Genomic DNA, 23,686 nt, shown 5'->3' with positions numbered 1-23,686 from the left:
TATAAGACCAAGCCCTTCAATTTACACAAAAACTGTTGCAAAAATGTAAGCCCTTATTTTTGTTAGCAATTGTATTGTATTGTAGTAGTATTTTAGCATGAAACTAATGGCACTGCACTTGTGCATTTTTTGGCTATTCTACATCTACATCTAAACATGTATAGTTTGAAGCTTGTAACACCCATTACCATGTAGTTTACCTCACCTGTTACTGTGTAACAGTTCTATTAATAAGAGACAATGAAAAGATTATTTCCCTCTGTGTAAACATTATCAGATGTGATTACATGTTCTTCAATATATTAAGGAAATATTTTAATAGTAAGGTGAGCAAAGTGCAAACATGTCTCTTTGTCCAACAGGCTGAAGCATTTGACTGATTTGACTGTCAGAAGTAAAAGCTCTGGTGCGGCACACAGTTTTATTTTCTGTCAAAAGAAGACACTCACCTCAGCCTCACTCTGCTGTCTGAAACACTCCCATTACTGCTGCCTCCTGACCACTCAACAACAAAGGGAAAATGCCAGCCTCAACAAGGCTGTCATGTATGAGATAGGAGGTGTGTAATTATGTGTTTTTTATAAGATGTCCTTTCACTTCATTGGCTTTATAAACATGTCGCCCTTCACTAGTTCGTTCAAAGTGCTGCCCACGAAGCAATGCATAGCCTTTCACCCAGATGTATGAGCATATCAATATACCTGATCAATAGAATGAGGTATGTACACCGACTTTCCATTTATTAAGGGACCTGCCATCCCTTAACATCCAGGTCAGACAAGCATCCAGGCTTTTTCCTGTATGAGCACTGAAATATAAGAAAGAACTTTTCTTGGGTGGCTGAATGAGTCGCTCAGTGTCTTCAAACATGCATTGAAAATCTCTCTCATTAATGAGTGTTTTGTTGAAGTATAGTATATGTTGAGCATTGCAGTCCTCATGCTGATTTTTGTATTTAGTGTTGTCTAAGTTTAGAGGTCTATATTATCTCTTGGATCCTAGTTTATGCAAACTAACTTTTGTAAGTTGTCAAGTACAACTCTGAGGCGTGCCACATGGAGAGGTTTTCGGACGATACTGCCATTGTGGCTTGTGTAAGGGGAGGACAGGAGGTGGTGTACACCTTGTGGGCGACTTTGTGACATGGTGCCATAAGAACAACCTGCTACTGAACACCTCCAAGACCAAGGAGATGGTGGTGGACTTTTGCAGGGCTAGGCCAATCACTCAGACTGTCTCTCTATTGAGGTGGTTGGTCTGGAGATGGTTAAGACCTACAGGTATCTCGAACTGCATCTGGATGCAGGACACAGACATCCTGTTCAGAAAGGGCCAGAGCCGGCTGTATTTTCTCAGGAGGCTCGTGTCCTTCAACATTTGTAGGAAACTCCTGCAGATGCTCTGTAGACGGTGGTGTCCAGCTGTCTATCCCATGCTGTGGTGTGCTGGGGAGGAAGCATTAACAGGAGAGATGAGATGCTATTCGACAGGCTGGTCAGACATGCTGGTGCAGTGGTTGGTGTGGAACTAGACTCTGCGGTTAAAGTGGCTGAGAGGGGGACGCTGCACATACTGCTCTCCGCCATGGATGATGATGGTCACCCACTGCACACCATCATTATGAACCAAAGGAGCAGGTTCAGTGGCAGGTTGCTGTCACAGAACTGCTCTTCAGACAGACTCAGGAGATCCTTTGTTCCGAGAGCCATTAGGCTTTTGCTAGTGGGGCTGGAAGAGGGAGGAGGATGGATGAGGACAGAGTCTCTTATTGTTTAATTTGTAATTAATTTAATTAATAGGTCTAATCTGAACTATTTACACTTTCCTGTACATTTTTTCCGTCCTAGCACTGAAGTCCTTTCCTTGGGTGGCTGGCTGAGTCACTCTCTGTCTTCAAACACACATTGAAAACCCCATCTGCACTCATGAACACTACTGACACTTTACTTTAATACCAATATATGCACATATTTTTTTCAGTATTGTCACTGGTCTATCGATCTATCTGTCTATCTATCTATCTATCATAAAGATCTGGTGAGCAAAAGTGACAGTGGCAAAAAGAAAAATTCCTTAGGAGGAACCAAGACACACAAGGTGAGACCCATCCTCCTCTGATCAAAACTGCTTATGAATTTCATAATAAAAAGTCACAGTAGAACCACATAAGACTTTTCCTCTGCTCAGGTGTGCTGATATAGTCATAATATAATATAACAAGTACACTGAGAACATTGAAACAACCATGTAATTGGTCTCACTGAAAAACATGATTTCCAACCTGTTTCCAACCAAAATTCAAAAGCAGTAATTTTACAGAAATAATATTTTTACTTTGAGTCAAAGGTTTTAATATCACAAGACCTCATGGCGGCACACCAGATCCCTCCTCTTAGAGTTCTGCTGTCCACTGTTACCGCCCTCTGAATGTGAAGTCTGTCTGTTGTAGATCAGACCTCTTTAATGAAGTCTGTTGAAGTCTGCTGTTTATAAAACTGGAAATATTTCAATTTACTCAACTATTTTGAGCTTGGTGAATATTTGGTTTAGTTGATTGCCTTTGGTAAATGAACAATGATCGGACAATGTAATATTAAAAATGGTACAAAGAGACAAAATTAGAAACTCATTTCTCTCATATTGATGTTTCTTATTAAGTTCAATAACTGAGTCAGCTGTACTTCAGTATTCTTCACTTCAGTATTCTGCTGAGTTTCTTATTGGCTCCTGGTATCAGCTATTTGCATATTGGGAGTGTCCTGCACATTTAGTCACCTTCAGGGTGTAATCATCCCCTCTGGGTATCTTCTCTAAGATAAGGAGTTGTGTTTTATGTAATGGTTGACTGCTTGTCCTCACTGTTAAAGGCTGTTAGAGCAAGTTACTGTTGCCTGTGTTGCTGAGTGCACAATAATCCTTCTTGAGTTAACATACAGTTTGTGCTGTAAGGTACATTAATAACAGAGATCTGAAGAATTGAAAACCTCACCTTTAATTAAGATTTTGAGGTAGCTCAATAGATTTCATAAAAGTAATAAGATATTCTGAGGTGTTCTGATCTAATTTAGAAAATCTTGAGATATAATTAGAAATTTCAGTTTGTACAGAAAGTTAAATTGAGTAACGTTTATATAATTAATGACCAAAATGAGAGTGTTTAGATTAGTTTATTCAAAAGTAAAAACTAGAACTGGTTATAGAAGTATTTTTTTCTTTTTCAAAATAAAAATGTGACTAGTGATCAAAGTGAAAAAAAACAAAGTTTATGGTCTTTATAATAAATTATCTTTTTACTTTATTTGAAGGATGCTATCTTTGTTACCAGTGCAGAATCATAGAAGAGATGGTAGGTACAATAAAAAGTAATAGTAAGGGTTAAAGGTGGTAATAATAATAATAATAATAATAATAATAATAATAGTAGCAAGTTAGTTAGAGTCCATATAATAATAATAATAATGTCAAGTAGTTAAGAGTCCATGTAGCAGGAGGGTGGGCAGCTGGTCTGACATGGGTAGCAGGGGAGCCCAGAGGCTAGTCTTCCATCAGTGTCAGGCCGGACAAGTGGACAGTCATTAACTGGGAGAAGAAAAAGTGACATAATTAGTTCTGAATGGGTTTGTGGAGAACAGAGAATGTAAACATTATCAGAGTGTGGCTGACGACTATCTGACTATAACAGCCTAACTGAAAGGAAAGAACCAGAAGGTAACACAGACACGGCAGCACCCTGTAACACTAGCATCCATCTGCTCCACCATCCACAAACCTGGTATATGTGTATGGCGACACTTGCAACTTTTGAAGATGCAGAAATGATGTGAAATTAAATTGTGGAGATTAGCCTATTTCCGTATGCATGTCTCATAACCAGATGGTCATACTGGTGTATCAGTGTGGTCATACTGGTTGACTATTTTGGTCAGGTTGGCTAGCTAATACACCATTTACGCCATCAAACCCAAATGAAAACATACCCTGAGGTGTCAAGAGCTGAACTGGTCAACAAGCTTTATGTGCTTCTCCAGCTTGATCAGGTTAGGCTGTTTTTCTCAGCATAGGAGTGGCTTGCCTTTTAAGGGTCTGAGGAACCATCACTTGATGTATAGGTTCTTTACATATTTACCTTCCCCACACCCAGATCCATCATAAACATGGATCTAGAACTGTCTTCTGCGGCATCACTCAAAGAGCCATTTAAAGCACATTTTTGAAAGTGTGCTGCACATGGTATCTAGCCTTCATACAGCTTTCCAACTCAAATAAGGGTTGGAATAAGAAGAATCTGCAGTCCTGCAGAACTACAGCCCTTCATATGCATTTAGTCACAGCATGTCTTTAGGTTTTCTAAGGGCATTTTCAAACCTCAACAAGTTGTTCTGCAGAATGGAAATGTATCTTGGGCTTTGAGTCAGCTGTTTTGTGAACATTAACCCACTACAAAAAAAAACCTCATTTAAGCAGCTTTAATTGTTCTGCACTCCTCAGAATGATTAAAGCTGAATGGGGATATATGAGAATGGTATAAAGCACTGCTTCAGCGTAAATATGATTTATGCTGTGAGTTTCAACGGGTGTACAGCAAATGCACTTTAAGCTGTAATGCAGATTTGAGAGTGAACGTGCTGATGTCATCATTTGTAATGAGATGAAACCAAAGCTATATTAGCTGTATTACCACTGGGATCAGACCCAAATGACATGAGAGAGACAGCTCAACTGATCAGATGGGCTCAGAAACAGTCCAGACAGCAATGAGGAATTTAAGCTCCCTTGTGTGGACATAAATAGATCAAACACAGCAGAGGCTGGTTTCTCAGTGTTTACTGCATTACACTCTGACCTTAAAGCATATGGCAACCAAGGCAGTCTCTCTTATAGCACCCCACTCTTTTTCACAGTTTATTTACTGGATTGCTTAAAACTTATTTTTATTTTCTAGAATCATTGGGGGGGCAGAAAAGAATGTTAAGATGGGAATAAAAGATACAGACTCTTTATTAACATAGACTAAAACAATATGGTAGATTTAAATTGAACACAAAATCAAAAGCACTATGCAAAAGTTTGAGTACCCCAAGGGACACTCTCAGATATCTTTTTACCTATGTCTGTGACCTTAATTAGCTTGTTAGGACCATGGCTTGTTCAAAGTCATCGCCAGGAAAGGTCAAGTGATGGAAATTTATGAATACTCAATGACTTCTCAAACCTTGTTCTGCCAATCAGCAGCCATTGGTTCCTCTTGTAGCCTTTCCACAGCTTGTAAGGATTGTAAGGAAAGTAAACACTTCACTGGAAGAGAGAAGAATGGATTCAGTTAAATACCAGAAGTACAGACCAATGAGAGAGTTTTACAGTTTAAAGCTTTTTTGTTATTGTTATTTAGTTCATGTTTATAGATAACCACATCAGCAAATGCAGTGCATGGAAGTACAAGGTGGGGGTTTCTAGTAAAGTGGCCAGTGAATTAAAGTACAAGGTAAAGTGCCCAATGAGCAGAAGCACAGGGTAGGTGTTTCTAATAAAATGACCAATGCGTACAAGTACAAGGTAAGGGTTTCAATTAAAGTAGCCAGTTATCTGAAGCACAACGCAAGAGTTTCTAATAAAATGGTTAGTGCGTGGAAGTACAAGGTTTCTAGTAAAGTGTCCAATGAGTGCATGCCCAAGATAAAGGTTTCTATAAGGGTTTCGATTAAATTTAGTTGAAGCACAAGGAGTTTCCAATAAAGTGACCAGTGAGCAGAAGCTCAAGGTAGGTGTTTCTAATAAAATGCCCAGTATGTAATTACTGTTGTAAACCCTATAAAGCAATGAGGCCAGAGAGAACAGCAATAAGAGCAATGATAAAATAGAGGGAAGCATCAAGCTTGACTTTTACGTGAACAATGAGGAAGTCACAGCTATTAACCTGGCCGTTTTTAATGACACATCCTTCTAGTAATAATCTCTCTGTCTTGCTTGATTTCCATTCACTTCCACTCTTTCCTTATGGGCCATTAAGAGCGAAAAGCATGGGCTATTAAAACACTACCCGGTCTCCGCTGGGGCCACCAACCCTCTGCGGAGTGTGAAATAAGCACTGCTCTCGGTGCCGGAGTAAACACAGCATTGCAGTCACACCCATTTCACACTCCGTCTCGTCCGACAAAGCACAGCTCCACTGTGGGATCAGCACATAATGGCTCTTGCTCTAAAGCAACACAGCACAAAGCACAAAGAACATTGTGCATAGCAGTGTCAGAACTGATCAAGAGCGGAAAAACAACAGCAAAACTGTTTTCATAATCCTAATCCCCCGGGTCTTTAGATGGAGATAATGAGAAGCAGAGTACAATTCACAGCTAATCTCATTACAAGGTAGCTTGAATGCACTGAATATCCCCAGCAATCTGTAAATAGCTTTACACTATGAAACTAATCAGTTTATAGAAAAGCATAAAATACACCATTGGACTGTTTTTGCTCGTCATTCCTATCATTTCCTTCTCTACCAGTCTGGGTCTGTACTGGCTCTGCATGTCTCGTATGACAAGGTAGGTGCTTCTAAAAAAGTGGCCAAAATAAGTGGCAGTCCAAGGTAGGTGTATAGTATTATATTATATAGTATTATATAGTAATATATACACTAAGTACACTAAAGTTAGGTGAAAAAAACACAAAGTATAGACAGTAAAGGAAAGTAAAAGAGTACAGTACAGTATGGATGTGCATGTGTAAAGTGCATGTGCATTGTGCAAGTATAAAAGTAAACAGTACTGTAAAACAGTAGCAGTAATATATGTAGTGGGCTTATATTAATGGGTGCATGTCAGAGTGGCCAGTGAGTGGAAGTACAAAGGAGGTGTTTCTAATATAGTGGCCAGTGAGTGGAAGCACAACAGAGGTGTTTCGAATAAAGTGGCCAATAAGTGGAAGTACAAACAAGGTGTTTCTAATAAAGTGGCAAATAAGTGGCAGTACAAGGTAGGTGTTTATATTAATGTCCAGTTGGTAAAAAGAAGGCGCTCCTTTCATATGTGTGGACCTGTTGAAAAGCCACTTTCTGTCAAGGACATCTGAGACCCACATGTCTTTTACATTTGAGGTGGTTCAGAGAATGGTGATGTTTGGCTCACCTGCTAAAACTATTTTACCTATTGCACAGGTGCTTTCAGACCATGTACAGTGATGGTTGTTAGACAATGCCTTCAAAGGTAAATAAGGAAGTTGACAAATTAAACACACGCACCAGTAGATCACTTATCTCTGGACCAGCTGCTCCTCTGACAGCATTTCTGATAACTGGAATCAGGTTTGACAAAAACACCTGCTCAAACTGCAGCTACCGTGTCTCAATAGGCCACACACATACACACACACACACAAACACACACACATAGACACATGCTCACAATATAAAATAATTGTCTGAATGTTTCCTAAAAATGTTTAATGAAACACTTGGCAGGATATGTGCATAAATTCATCATCATTCCACACAAAACTCCCAGACTCTCAAATTATTGGCACCCTCAACCCTTAACCTAACACCTTTTGGAACCATGAACTGAAATCAATTACCAAGCCATGACTGAGCTTCTTATATTTCGTCCAACAACTGTTCCTACAGAAAGCTGAATCTATAGGATTTACATCTGGGCTCACTACTGGACACATTAGAACTCCTTGGCCCTGTTTAAACCATTTGTGGATGTTTTTGAAGTGTGCTTTGGATCATTGCTGCTGGAAGACCAATGACCTCCAATGGAGATTCACCTTGTCAAAGTTTTGCACTGTGGACAGATGAACATTAAGATTCCTGGAGATGGACTTGTAGCCTTGAGATTGTCAATGCTTTCCCACAAATTTGGTTCTTACATCCTCTGACAATTCTCTGTTCTTCTTTTATTTCTACATGCATGTGTGATACACAGACACAAAGATTCCACAAAGTTAAAAGGTTTGGACATAAATATATAAATAAAGAAGCATTGAATATATGAAATACAAACACAAACCAAAGTAATAAGAATTGTGGATACTGCAACAAATTACTGAGATAAGTGATGCATTTTCTGAAAGATGTGCAGGTTATTTTTGGGCATGACTGGATAAGTAGTAGTAGTAGTAATAGTAGGGGTAGTATTAGTAAATGTCCTACTACTAGTAGTAGCAGTGATAGTAGCAGTAGTAGCAGTAGCAACAACAACAGCATTAGCAGTAGTAGAAGTAGCATCTGCAGCTGCTGCAGTTATAATATTAGGCATAATACACAGCATAATCTTAGAAGTAAATGTACTAGTAGTGGTATTAGCAGTTACAGTGGTAGTAGCAGCTACAGTAGCATTAACAGCAGTAGAAGTAGTAGTAGTAGGCTTAGTAATAACCATAGTTACTAAAAGTACTACTACTAGTAGTAGTAGTAGTAGTGTTAATAATGGTAAAAGTACTAGCAGTAGTAGTAGTGCTAACAGCATTAGCAGCACCGGAAGGAGTAGCAGTAGTAGTAGTAGTCTTAGTAATAATCATAGTAGTAAATGTAGTAGTAGTAGTAGTAGTAGTAGTAGTAGTAACAGTAGTAGTAGTAACAATCACATCATTAGCATTGGAAATAGTAACAGCAGCAGCAGTAACAATAGAATATGTGACATAATCTTAGAAGTAAAAGTACTAGTAGTGGTATTAGCAGTTACAGTAGTAGTAGCAGCAACAACAGCATTAACAGCAGTGGAAGGAGTGGTAGTAGGCTTAGTAATAACCATAGTACTAAAAGTACTACTAGTCTTAATAGTAGTAAAAGTACTAGCAGTAGTAGTAGTACTAACAGCATTAGCAACACTAGAAGTAGTAGCACTAGTAGTAGCAGTAGTGGTAGTAGTCTTAGTAATATTCACAGTAGTAAACATACTACTACTAGTAGTAGTAATAGTAGTGGTAACAATAACATCATTAGCAACAGTGGGAGTAGTAACAGCAGCAGCAGCAGCAGTAACAGTAGAATATGTGGCATAATATTAGAAGTAAAAATACTGTATTAGCAGTGACAATAGTAGTGGCAGCAACAACAGGATTAACTGCAGTAGTAGTAACAGTAGTAGAAGTACTAATAATCATAGTAGTAAATGTTATAGCGGTAGAAGTAGTAGTGGTAACAATACCAAAAGTAGCAGCAGTGGAAGAGTTAGTACTATTATTAGCAGTAACAGCAGAAGTAGCAGCAGCAACAGTATAAACAGCAGTGAAAGTAGTGGCAGTAGAAGTAGTGGTAGTAGCCTAAGTAACAACCATAGTACTAAAACTACTACTACTACTAGTAGTAGTAGTAGAAATATTAATAGTAGTAAAAGTACTAGCAGTAGTAGTAGTAATGCTAACAGCATTAGCAGTACTGGAAGTAGAAGCAGTAACAGTAGCAGTAGTGGTCGTAGTCTTAGTAATTATCATAGTAGGTAGTAGTAACAGCAGCAGTAACAGTAGAATATGTGGCATAATGTTAGAAGTAAAAATACTAGTAGCTGTATTGTGACAGTGACAATAGTAGTAGCAGCAACATCAGCATTAACTGCAGTAGTAGTAGTAACAGTAGTAGACTTAGTAATAATGATAGTAGTAAACTTACTAGCAGTAGTAGTGGATAAATCTGAATGTAATCTAATCAATTAAAAAAAATAATATATGTAGGAATATATAACATATGTAGTAAATGGAATTGTAGTAACAGCAGTAGCAATAGCAACAGTTGCTATAGCCAATATCCTCTTGAAAACAACCTCTAAGCTCATTTATCCCCTTTTTTCCGCACTGTCTAGTTCCACTTATCAAACTGAAAGTCAAAATCAACTGTGTTGTCATTCCTTCTCACCACGGCCATGAACAAATTCTTTCTGGATGTGGTGTAACATTAAACACAGGGCCACATCAGAGTATCATACAGACATACAGTAAATACAGATACTAAAACACTAAAAACACTGAACCTTGAGTACAGAACAGGATTAAACAGGGAACAAGGCAGCAATGGTTTATGTGTGCAAAAGTCTTAGCATTTTCTCCGTCATCTGAGAAATGACAGGTAAAGTGATTTATCTATGTGATTAGAATTTAATTGTTTGACACTAACATTGGAATAAACATAGGTACTGTAAATCCATTGTGATTAATGTGTGTGAGAGTGTGTTAGCTTAACCATTTCCAAAAGCTCTCCTGGAGGAAGGCCAGTATTTCCAGTTCCCATTTAATACCTACTTTATCTAATCAGTTCTTCATTAAAGAAAGTCAGCTGAACTGCTAAGGAAACTGAACAAATCCATACCATGATTGGAGTGCACTGAAAAGTTCAGGAGCCAAGACCCATCCTACCAACCCAGAAAGAGCATGGACTTCCAGGCATGGATGGCTGTGGCATTACCAGGAATTGAACTTGCTATCTCCTAATTAGTAGGTGCAACGCTTAGACAGTTACACCACCTGTGAGCGCTGGCTGCCTAAAACCTTTGCACAGCGCTATATGACTGCATAACTGTAGAATAATTGTCAGTGCACACTGATTACAGTAGTAATAGTAGATACAGTAGATAACTAAGTGCCCTATGCACTTGTCTCTCAATCTGTAAGAATTGCTCCAGAAGATACCTAGAGAGTGCCCTTCCCAAGTCCTGCAAACTACTTTCCTAAAAAACTACTTCCCACAGATGACTACTTTGAACAGATGTGCCTAACTGTTCCTTTCACATCCTCACTGGAGGGCTGAGGTTGTAGTCCGGTCGGAATGTGTGAGAGACACGGTTGAGCAACCTCGCAGTAGTCTTCTATGGGAAGTAACTTCTCATGAGTCCAGAGGAGTTAATCTGGATACTCCACAGCCTTTTTTGTAGAGAAGTCCCTCATAATGCTGTAGATCTTCTTTAGACACTGGTTGGTATCGATGTTCAGAGCTGTCAGTTTTTTGCGAAGGTTCACAGCTAGCATGGTCTCCTGATTTGTGTTGCAGTCACAGACAACTGGTCTCTGTGCAGGGGAAGGTGTGATCCACAATGTTGCCTTACTGTTGGAAACTCCAGAACAGGCATAGAAGTCAATTCTTCCCTCTACAGTCAAGGGCAGTTGGGATACTCATAACCCATGGTCACTGTTCCTATTCAAAACTCCGGGCCCCTATCTTACACCCTGTGGAAGGCGCGTCACAATGCTCATTGCTATCTTACACCCCGCCAACAGTCTATTTTCACACTTTTCGGTTGCGTCGTTGAAATAACAGTTGCCTGAGAATATCTCTACGCCTATGGGCACGTTGTCTTGAAATGAGCTGTTCAGACACGCCCTAAATCAAGCTACGGTTGACAACTCGCCAAAAGATAGCTAAAATAGGGCCCTACATCTACCTGCACTAGTACTACCCATCTTACTTAATGGTATAATATAGTAATAGCAAGATTAATTAAACCCATTATGTGAAGTACCCTTCAACCAGACAAAGAACCATGTAAACATTTAAAAGTTAATGGTTCTATGAACAACCATCCCAGTTTACTAAAGCACCTTTGAAGAATATTTTTAGGGTTTATAATAGTAATAGTTAAAGTACATCCTGGAAGTGTGAGAATGAAAATATGTTTTTTTTAAGCTTACTGAAATTGCAACTGAAAAATAAAAAATAATGAATTTTAATGAATGTTAAAATGGTTCTTTATCTGGTTTAATAGCTTTACCTTATGATATAAAACCTGGATATGGTTCTTTAAACAACTTATAACATTACAGATTAAAAATGCTATAAACACATAAAGGTGAAAGTTCCAGTTGTTACATGTTAAAGACATTTTTGGTATTATGTGGGATTTTTTTTGCTAAGTGTGGCAGTGCATTCATGGGTTCTTCAAAAAAGTAATGATTTTATGTAGAACTATGACAACAATTTACTTAATGAACCTAAACCTTTACCTAAAGAGCACCTGTATATTGATTTGTATTGTAGTTGGGTTTTCCTTTAGTAAAGACAATGACTCAAAGAACCCTTTTTAGCTGGTTAAATTGTTCTTCTTTGTAATGGAAAACTAACTGTATCTGGTTCACAGCACCAAAAATAGTTCCAAGAAAGGTTGTACAAGTGCTAAGAGTGGAGGAGTTGTAACTTCCAAAGATGTGAAGAGTTCAAAAGTTACAGTTTGGAAACAGAGGACAATATATTTACACTGCAGGTTTTATTTAATTTAACACCTTCCGACTCCCACTGCTGCACTTACTTCATCTGAAAAGTTCTCTGTCTGGACTATATTTAGAGGGTCCTGCTGCAGTACAAATGACTCTAAGAAGCATTTCAAAAGCCCACAGAGCAGCAATGAGTGTGTAGGTGGTACTGCACTTCAGTACAACACACACACACACACACACACGCATTCAAACAATAAAAACAGACAGAACATTCACCCACTTGACTGCAGAGGATAGCTGTTTAATTTACACTAGATTTGGAACAATAGGGCATGAAGTACCTGTCTGGAAATAGTCCTTGTTGGATACTGCACAGTTAATAAATGCTACAGAATAGACTGAACTATACAAACAGCAGAGAGCATTGAATTCTAATGGGATTGAACACAATGACCTGTACCTCACATTAGAAATATGAAACAGGAATGGCCCTCACAGGGGGCTAAACAGATGTTCATGTTGAGGATTTGTCTGATGAGGCAGTAAATTTTGTCATTGGTCATTAGTTAGTATCTTTTGTTTAGCCTCATTACATTGCTACTGAGTAATAGGCCTTAGTGTGTAATAAGCCTTGGAGTGTTAATGGGTTAACGATCTAAACTGCTCTGGGGAACACTATACCCAAACACAGCCACATACCCCATTGACTTAACCATCTCATAACAGATTACGTCTGTTAACAGAGAACACTGGGATGTTACTGTTACTGTATATTACTGGTAACTGACATCAAAAATGATAATAATTGTTATGGCATTTACAGGTAATGATGCTCTTCCACTACTGGACTGGACTAATCTGAAACGACCTGTTCGTAGCCTGCTTATGTCAGTGTTGTGTAGCAACATTTAAGTGAAGTGTTCCTCAGCCTTGTTTAATGGAGCAAACTGAAGTTAAAGTAAAGCCTTTTGCAGACATTTAATGCTCTTCCACTTTATTATTAAATAGTTCATGTCCCTCAAGATTATAATCAGATAGGTGTAAGGTCATTAGAAAAAAAATCTATTCTTTGAATTATATATTAGTGTCAGGACCTCGTTATCTCACCCTCCCCGGGGCGATCCCGAGCCACCGCCCACAGGCCCATATAAGGACTTCCTACTTCTTTGTGTTCAATGCTGTTCAGTTGCGTTCATTCAAGGTCCATTGACTGCTCATGTGTTTCACCTGGGACTGGGAGTACTTAAGGAGCGCTGTCTCCTCAGTTCATTGCGTGAATTGAATTCCTTTGTATCTCTCTGACTCTGTTGGAATCTCCATGACGCTCAGTGATTCCTCATGCAATGGCGGCGTGTACAGGTTGGCAAGTGTTCAGCTCATAGTTAGGAGGGTTCATGAGTATTGTTCTAGAGGCAAGCAAGGTACGTTCACTTCCTGTTCATGTTCCTAGGCAACCTCAGTTCTAGGCAGTCCCTGCTAGTACTGGTTAGGTTGGTCATGCTTTCTAGTCTAGTTGCTGGCTCCCTAGCTACCTTCGTTTGTACACAGAACACGGCTCTGTCCTTAGTTTTGTATCCCCCTCTCTGACCAAGCTAGGCTTGCGGATCTAAGTTCTTCACCCCGTTAGTTCTCCCCCTCGTTCCTCTGACGTTCAACTCCCTGCTCCTCCCAGTCCCAGGTTTGTTGTGTTCGCCATTTTGTGTTGTCACGTTTGTTTGTGTTTATCATTTTGCACCCCTTTGTTGCTCACATTTTCACTCCTTGTTCTGTTACTGCATTTAGTTGTTTTATTAAACAGTCTTGCATTGATCCATCTCTGCGAGTGTTCAGTGTCAGGCTGTACACGCCATGACAATTATTACATAATTTTATATTTTCACATATCTCAAAAATATCAGTTGCTCTTGTGTGAAGATGATGTATGATGGAACAAACCAACTTATAATAAAAGAATGAGTGGTGACATACTACTACATTTCCAAAGGTTTTCATTATTCAAATTTCATGTTATTAACTTATGAAATATGGGGCAGTGGTGGCTCAGCGGTTAGAGCGCCGGGATATCGATAACAGGGTTGTGGGTTCGATTCCCGGGCTCGGCAAGCTGCCACTGTTGGGTCCTTGAGCAAGGCCCTTTACCCTCTCTGCTCCCCGGGCACTGGAGTTGGCTGCCCACCGCTCTGGGTGTGTGTGTGTACTCACTGCACATGTGTGTGTGTGAGTGTGTGTTCACTACCAGATGGGTTAAATGCAGAGGACACATTTCGCTGTACAGTCAACACTGTACAGTGACAAATACGTGCACCTCACCTTACCTGCACCTTACCTTAAATATGATATGATACATGGCATAGTATGAAAGGACTGTGGAATTTTATACCAACCTGCAAGTTTACACAAAAGTCATTTGATATAGTACTGAAAATAGATTATCTTGTGTAGAATAGATAACCTTTAATAGATTTATCTTGTGACAGTAGTGGAACCCTTTATGGTGAGATACAGAACTGCAGCTGCAACAGCTAACAGATGCCAACATCACACTGCGGAGGAAGTGCCACCAACCCAACACTGAGAGAGCAAGGTCAATTGTGCTCTCTCTGACTCCAACTGCCAATGGCAGCACAACCTGGGATTCACACCAACAATACTGGGATCATAGTGGCAGAGCCTTCGTCCACCTGGAGCCAACCCAGGACCTTTTATAAAGAACCATCTACAAGAGGTTTTCTACCATATTGAAGAACCCTTTAACCAGCCTTTAAGACCTATTTTAATGCTGAAATTAGTTTAAACTTCTAAAAGACTTGATTGACACTTTTGTAATATGAGGCATTCTGGATATTATTATCATCATTTTTCACATTTTTAACAGCTTCAAAGCTGGTTTAGCAAGGATGTAGTGCTACTTAATATTTTTTTATGTACAGAAGAAAAAGTGCATGGTAAACTGGAAAAAAATCTCAATATTTTTTGTCATGTAGATATCCAGCTTAGACCTGGAGTTTATGATATGGGCATGATGCCAACAACATGGCGACATGTGACTTGCTTCGACCAGCTATTTTATGCTAGTTCTATTTTATGCTGCATGTATTTAAGAAAAAAAAAAATTTTTTATATTGTGATGGCAAGCAATTGCATGGTGATTCTAAACTTCTGGTGGCATTCTCCTGCAGGACTGAATAATGTAAACAAACCAGACAGGTCAATCCAGCACACCAATCTGCAGAACCTGCTAAATCCATTCCAATCTCATGGTGGAAAATCAGGTCAATGAATGTTAGGGTGTCACGGCCATTGCCTGCAATTACCTGCAAAAGGCCTCAACGGGGTCTCTTAGTGGGCATGGAATGCTTTCGACTACAAAGGTAAGGTTTTTCAGCGAGCAGCTGTCTTGTCCAGCTGGAACGATTTGTGATGGAATTTCTGAACCCACTTTCACTGGAGGAAAAGCGCAGCCTTTAGCTGCTCTAATCTCCTATTAATGTCACAGTTAAAACTGCAACAATGACAGTGCTATTAAGTTTCATCCTCGCGATGACATTTTAACTGTCTTTTACTGTGACATTTTAACTGTCTTGTCCTGCTGCTTTTTAATGCACTTCGTGAGCACAGCAGATGAAATGTTGCTTATACTTAATTAGTGGACGCCATAAGAAACCCAGCGTCCCTGTCAAATAAATAAATAAATAAATGAGATGTAATATAATATCGTTAATTGGAACTATAACAAAAAAGTTTAGTTTTTTTTTGGCACAATGAAAAAACAGCTGTGTGAGTTAAGCTGTCAGTTAGGCCTAGTGAGAAAAGGAGGTGGGGCCTTGTTTTTTTGATTGACAGACTGGTGATGAAACAAAAACAAGAAGCAGAAAAAAAGGAACATGTTCTAATTAGAGACTGAAACTGCTAGCAGAGTGAAGGTCATCTTTATTTGGTTTAAATCTATGTGTGTGTGTGTGTGTATGTATACAGGAAATACATCCTACTCTGTCCTTTAAACATCTGAAGAGGATTTTGTCTGTATATGTGTGTGTTTGTGTGCATAAACTCCCCATTAAAGACTACTACAGAATGATTGTATTCATTTTACAGATCTGTTTGTTTGCACACTGCCTGCAAAAAATAAATGAAACACTGTCAAAGAACGTATGAGGTTACTGGTTTACTGGTCTACTGGGTAATGCTCTTTTTTCCAGTTGTTTAAAGGGGCCCAGGTAAACAAATAGGGCTTTTTCCTGACAGTCATTGTATTGATTTCTGAATGGCTTAAAATGAAGGGGATTTCCTAAAATTTCTACTCAAAAGAGTTACCAATATGTCTGGTAAATTCCTTCCCTAAATGCCACTGGATCCTCTGAATTACGGGGTTGAACTGAACGCACTAAACTTACATCGTAAAACTGAGCTCACCCCCAAACAAATCAGTAAGCTTTGCCAAATGAGGGTAGTGAAGTGCCTTTGGCAGTAGAAGAACAGTTAGTTTCTTTCTGTTGTAGTGCAAGTGTCAAGCTTAGCTTTTAGCATGAACATAGGGACATTTCAACTAACTTTGTGAGTCAGAGGATCCAGCTGCTTTTTGGGTACAAATGAACAGAGGACAAAATGTTTTGAGTTTGGAACACATTTGTTTACCATAGAGTGTGATAGTGACAATTTCTGATTTTTGTGCTTCACAGAGAAAATCAGCCTAGAGTCAAAGTTCCTAATATGGTCATGACGCCGACTACAGAATGAAACACGACTTGCTTCGAGAGGCTGTTCAGAATTCTGTTCCATTTTATGATCATATCCCACCCGCCACCACTTGAATAAACCCACCCACTCAGCCAGCCAGCTCTCACACTGTTACAGTCTCTTCTGTCGCTTAAACACAGATGTCTCTGACAGACAGAACAGTGTTGAACACACTTCTTACAGTGTTTTACCTCTATTCTGTTTTTTGTTTATGTTCAGAGGCTCTCGTTGGCTCAACTGGACTGTATTCTCTCCTAACTACAGTAAGTTGGGTGTCCAGTAGGTCCAGTGAGACCACCGAGAGGCTCTAAGTTTAAGAGAATTTTCACATCTGTAGTTAAGTTGCACTTGTCACAACAAGTTTGTGAACTTGAAACAATTTCTCCTTGATGCATCACAACAAACGTGAGAACGCTCTCCCTGCTCAGTGGTCTGACCTGTCTGGGGCAGTAATAAGAAAATAAATACAGGACGAAGGTCTTCTGTAATTAATCTGGGCAATATACCAGGGTAAACCACACCTGCAGTGTGCTGAATCTACTTTGTGGGCATATCTTAAAAATGCTGTACTGCTTCAGGCTTTACAAAAAAGATGTGCTGCCTTCAGATGACTGAGCAGAAGGAAGTATTATATTGAGCTAAAATTGAGAATGCACAAGTAAATGCTAACCATCAACATGTTAAACCAAAGGCATGTTCAGTTAGTTTTACATCATCTGTTTACCTGTAGGGTGCTTGGCTACAGAATACCTCTTGCAGTATTAATTTAATTGTGCTGGCTGGGCACACAACCATGTTCATCTTGAGTAAATTGCCAATTTTGTGAATTTAGTTTATATATTGCATAAAACAGGAAGATGACAAAAGATCCCACAACTAACAACTGGGGTTGCACATAGGACCCAGCCCAATCCCTTCTCCAATACTCTACTCACCCACTACATCTCAAGCTCTATCAGGTAGGCACCTCCCTTCCTAGGTTGCTGTGGTTGTTTATAATCCTATCAGCAACACTTTCACCTACTGTTACACATTTAACTACATACTGCCAAGACACCTAACAATTAAGGTCACTGCGGCCATTTATGGCCCGACCAGCTACATTTAACATTATGGTCGGGTTTATACTTGGAGTATTGTGGAGTGATGTAGCAAAGTAGTCCAGTTTATTAAAACAATAGGGGGGAAAGTTCACCAACCATTTACCCCAGACAATATGGGAAGCATTTTGCACTAATAATTATACTACCTCACTGGACTCAATATTTATTACACACTTCATAATTTGCACACTACCCCTAATTATTTATTATTTTTTGTCTGTATTGTGTTGTATTGTCTGTCTGCACTTGTACTGTGTTGCACTTGTGTTCTGTATGCACTGTGTCTATGTTGCACCATGTTCCTGGAGGAAAGTTGTCTCATTTCACTGTGTACTCTGTATGTAGTTAAAATGACAATAAAAACCCACTTGACTTGACTTGTCTTGATTAAGTCATGCCATCCACATCTGCCTGCCTTATCATGGGTGAGTCTCTGTGCAGACCTGCCCATGTAAAGCCTATCCATTACTTCAGTGAAGCTTCCAGAATCCAGAGGGGTAACAGCTGCACACCTCTACTTTAATCAGCACCAGGCACAGATGACTGTCGAAAAAAGGTTTGAATGCCTGAATGAGGACGTTAGAAGTGCTTCCTCCCTAAACAATGCGAGTCACACATTAACCTTGCTAGCTGTATAATCTCTGCCTGCTGTATAACTTGTGTGAGACTCTGAGCTGCAGAAGTTGGCTCACTTGCTACTTCATAATTGTGTGCATTGTTGGGTGTTTCCTTTGCACATAAAGCGGGATAACATCTGAATATCTGAAACATGGTATCCATGAGCCACAGAAGTTTTAAAACAGCAATGTTTGTGAGTTTATTAATTGACTAATGATTAGTCACATGTTGAAAATAATAGTTTTAAGTCACATTTTTGGGATAAGATCAAACCAATTGAAAAATTGAGTAGAGGAATCAGTTTTGTCTGTACTCTGTTATATCTCTTACATCTATAGCTTATTTGTACTCACCATGTAGCTCCACCATGTAGACTGGAAATGTCAGCCGGGGATGTTGTATCTGGGGTCACATCATGGGATTGGACAAGGGTCACTGAAGAAACTGTTGGTTCCATTTAGTAGAGGATTTAGTAAAGGTTGTCAAACTGCAGGAATTTTTCTTTGTCTTCTCTAAGATCATGGTTCATGCTCTGCTGCATCATATAATGCAAAGCACACCTGGCTATGGGGGCAGTTTAGCTCAAACTCAAGGAATATACCTGATAGTTGAATTTGGATCCAGGTCAGATCACACATTCTCACCACAAACTAACTGCTTCTCAAACAGAGTCTGTTTGGGACAAGACAGAAACCACCGCTGTTGTTTTGGTCCATATCCAAGTGCGATTACTGTATTTACACCTGTTCAAATGAACTGCAGGGGTTAGAAACTTCAAATGTCTGTTGTTAAATAGTACAGCCATATGCACAAACTTTGCTAACAACAAATTTAGTCGTAGTGCTGATTGATAATATTCATTTTATCCACCTTTAGCAACATTAGCATTTTAAACAGGTTCAACAAGGTAAGGCTACTGGAGTGATTACTTTACTGAAAACTCTCTCCCAGTCTGATTTTGTATCCATGTGGATCCAAAAGCTAGTCATCCCCGCCAGTATATTTACTGAGAACATAAGAGACAGATCAGCACAACTAAGGAAAGCAGATAGAAAAGGAAGCCTCCGAAATGTATTGAGATGCAGACATTGACACATATCAGTGGACAGAGTCTACATTCTGATTCATGTATTTATATTGGGTTACATTACAGACTGAGAGCATCTTGCTGGGACTCACTGAGCTTTTCAGTATTACGCATTGTATAACTAGTGTGTGTCTATGGACAGTGTACTGCTGTAGCTATGCTTGCGTTTTATGCACCTGTTATTGCTATACTAAGACCAAAGGCATATTATTCTAGAAGTCAAAAATTGCCAACACACACACACACACACAAACACACCCACACGCATATAGGACTGCTAGATGTTGTTGCAACCTGTCAAATAGAAGGATTGAAGGACAAGCTGCTTCAAGGACACAGTCGAGTGTACATCATGCACAGACACACACACACACACACAAACCTCAAGAGTCTCTTGCTTCAGGAAATTCTTGCAGGGGCATCTTTGCATTGATTCGCTGTTTTTGGGATGACATCAGATTTCAATGCAAGATTTCACAAATGTATTCACATCAATACACAGACGACAATCGCTCATCCTCATACACTTATCATATCATATCCCCTTTATCTCTACATCCCTTCCTTTCCTTTATTCCTTCTCACCATCCATCCATCTTTAGGGTCATGGTAGATTCGGATCCTACCTGGAATTATTGGAGTCACAAGGCAAGAATATCCCCGGGACCAGGAGCCAGTCCAGCCAGTCTCATGGTACCATACACACAAGCATTCACTCACATGTACTCACACCTAGAGGGCAATTCAGCTTAGCCAATTCTCCTATCCTGGGTATTTTTGGGAGCTGAAAGGAAAGCAGAGTACCAGCAGGTAAAACACACCAAACCCCTCACAAGCAGAAGACCTGTGCAAATACAGTACCTGTAGTGCATATAGCTATATGTCATAGCTTGCTACATTGCTCTACACCTTATCCCCATCACACACATTCAGTACTGTGTTGCACTGTCTTGTCTGATTACTGGTTACTGATTCCATGTTTGCACATTTATGTATCTGTGCTGTATTCTGTCCCATGTTGCACCATGATGATGGTCCAGGAGGAATGTCATTTCGCTCTACTGCGTACTTGTACTCAGATGGATTGACAATAAAAGCCTCTTGATTTGACAGTGGCCAAAGTGAAGATCAAACCCACAACCCCTGGAGCTGTGTGACAGATGCACTACCTGAGACGCCACCCTGCCCACCTTTCTCACTGTCCTTCCATCATTCTCTCTTTCTCTCATTCTTCTTTTTTTACACTACCATTCAATCTCACCATATCACTCTCTTTCTCTTTATTTCTCATAATTCTCTGTCTGTTAGCATTTTTGTTTTTTCTCTACTTGTCTCTCTTTCTGTGTTTATTTTCTCCCTCTTTATCCTCTTTCTTTTTCTCCTCTCTCCCTCTCTCACTCTTTTCATTTCTCCCTAGCTCCATCAGTCATGCGAATGCTGTAAGTCAGATAGGCAGTGTGTGTCTGGCTCGCTGTTCCACCAGCTTGTCAGTGTGTGTTTAAAATAGACTTGCTCCTTTGCCCTGAAACTTGTGAGTGGAGTTAATGAGGCATATTGTTATTGCCGGTCTGTGCTCCAACTGCATGAGAGACAATATTCCTAGCTATATATGTTCTCTTATTTTAACAAAGTGGTTAATGCAGAGTGGGCATCTGTGAGAGGGTAGCTGAAGTTTTCATACTAAAGAACGGTAACAGCGTCTAACACCATTTAATGTAACAGTGTCGCTGAACACGCCTGTTTTTATATGCATTTCCAGCTCTGTCAAACACCATTAACATTTAACAGCAGCAGCAGCCGACAAGTAAGACAGCCCTGAGCGGAGTCAAGTAAAACATGACCTTCAACCATCAGGTCAACTGTATACACACCTAAAGAAACAGAGGAATGGGAGAAAAGATAAAGTCAGTGTACAGGGTGAGGGAGGCAGTGGCAGAGATCAAGGGGGATAGAGAGAGAGAGAGAGAGAGAGAGAGAGAGAGAGAATGACAGAAAGAGAGTGAAAATGAGAGAGAGAGTGAGAGAGGGGGTTAAATAAGGTAAAGTGCCAGCAGGATCCAGTGGGAGTTCATGTAAGCAGTCCCTGTTCTGACATTTACAATAAGAGCCTGTAGGACTCCCGCCTTCAGCTGGACTTCCAGAGGCGGAGCCTTCACTCACCTCGTTATTACATAACAAATGGAGTTGCCCTGGTAACGGCCACCCAGACAACAGATTGATTATTGCATGCTGGATTCCACATCAGCTTAATGTAAACAGAATGGAATGACAAATAGCAAAGCTAAATGTGCACCACAGTTTCTCTCACTCTCTTGTCCTGTGTGTGTGTGTGTAAATGTGTGTATGTGTATGTTTGTGTTTTTATACATTTTCAGGACAGAAATGTTTTGCCTTTGTGGAGAATAACATGGCTAACCTCTTCAGCATGGCCCTGAAATATTGCTGCTTTTCCAAGTATTATAATCAACACTATTTACTTCACTTCATGTCAGTGGTTTTAATGTTATGGCAGATTGTTTTGTTGCATATCGATACCTACATACAGTATACAGTACACATCCTGACAACATTTGAAGTGTATGTGTGTGTGTGTGTGTGTATGACGTTGATTGCGATCCAGTGTGAGATTCATCGTGTGGTCAGAAATTGTTTCTCATTAACAAGTCAAGTGTGCTGGAGAAACGACTGGCAGAACTTCAGAAGAGTTACGAGAAGCCACAGTTTAGCAGGGCTGCAAAGCTCTCATTTCGTCTAGTCCAAAGTCTTAAATAATCCAAATTCAAAAGGATTAATAAGAAGCGTTTGCTAATATTCAGCAGCAATATTCAGTTCTCAGTGATGAACTCAGTCACTGCTATATCATGTTGTACAGAAACAGAAAACAGTGGCAGTGTGACGAACAAAGAAAGACTGTGAGAATGAGTCTGTATATGTATGGGTATGTGTAAGACGCTCAAGCAGGTCAAAGTTTTATACAAAGTATTGACTCAACTGCAGTAACTCAAAGGTGGTTTGAAGGGTTCAGGCCTACAGGGAACTGAAAGGGACCACCACCACCCCACACACACACATACACATACACCCATGGTACAGATTCAAGCACAGAAAAAGTCCATATTTTCAGAAAAGGCTGTAAGGTTTTCAATTAATCAAATCCAAAGAAACAGTGAGAACAAATATGAAAACTAACATCTATACTATAGTTGTTTTGCTTTGGAAAAGAAAAAGCAAAATGCAAAAAACTACGGTCATTTATTCTCATTTCTGAGAAACAACATTTTCAACCAATCCCTCTCTGACGTCTCTGACGTCGACATGGTGTCAACCAAGATGATGGATCTGTTGTGTCCCAGCAACAAGACCTTTTTAATAACCGTCTGTTATGTCCCATGTTTATTTATTTTCTGTTTCTGTGCTAATTTTTCTCTGTGTTAAATGCTTCTGTGTGTTTTTCCGAGTAGCGGGTGCTGGGTGACAGGTTTCTCCACCCACCCTACTTTAAACGGATTTCTTCTGGTGGCTAACCAACTAAAAAGTTGGTTATCATGTTTTGTTTGAATCTTTTGGCACTTATTGATCTGCAGACTAGACAGGGTAGCCTTTTGTAGGTGTATTTATTTATTTATTCCATTCCTTTGAGCTCTAGGTTTGTTAATGTATCTTTCTTTTTCTTTGATCCTTAGTTGCTTTGGCCTTGGGTCTCCCTAAGGCCATGCTTTTTGATTATTTATCAGTAAACTCTCCAGTTTCACTGCCTTTGTTTTGGGCTGTATGACTGTAGCCCATGAAATCAATTCAGTAAACAAGTATAAACACAATACACTAAGCTGAATCAACAGAGCTAACTGTGGTCATTCAATGTCTGCTTAAAACGTAATGCAAACTAATGTGCTTTTATCAATAGATCATGCATAAGGAAACGCAATTAGGATAAATAATACATGTCATAAAGTATACTCTATTGAAAATAAATGTTTTTGATTTGTAAATCAGGAAATTGAGAACC

This window comes from Salminus brasiliensis, chromosome 1 (assembly GCF_030463535.1).
Source record: "Salminus brasiliensis chromosome 1, fSalBra1.hap2, whole genome shotgun sequence".
NCBI lineage: Eukaryota > Metazoa > Chordata > Actinopteri > Characiformes > Bryconidae > Salminus > Salminus brasiliensis.
Note: the sequence above shows the minus strand (reverse complement) of the source record.